Below are 336 nucleotides of genomic sequence, written 5' to 3'. Positions count from 1 at the left end.
GAACCTCATCCCAAGTGTAGATATCAGAGAAAAAGGTTAAGTTACCCATTTTAGATCTATTGTATTTAATAGATATGACAACTTTCATGTTATAGGATGTACTCCTTTAAATTTGTTTCTCCGGTCCGCTCAATAGAATCGGCTGTTCACAACAGGGCCGTGAATATCTACTCAGAGAAGAAGGACACTTGGTTCTTAGAATTTATGAAAGTATTAACAGAGCACTTTCTTTAAACTTACATGTGGGTGTTCTTACTTTACTCACGACTGTTCATTTAAAAAAGATTTACTGCTTTCTCACAAAAACGAACAGTAACAAACATTTATAAAGATTAA

This window comes from Penaeus monodon, chromosome 23 (assembly GCF_015228065.2).
Source record: "Penaeus monodon isolate SGIC_2016 chromosome 23, NSTDA_Pmon_1, whole genome shotgun sequence".
Lineage (NCBI taxonomy): Eukaryota > Metazoa > Arthropoda > Malacostraca > Decapoda > Penaeidae > Penaeus > Penaeus monodon.
The sequence above is the reverse complement of the archived record's forward strand: the minus strand, read 5'-3'. Positions refer to the sequence as shown.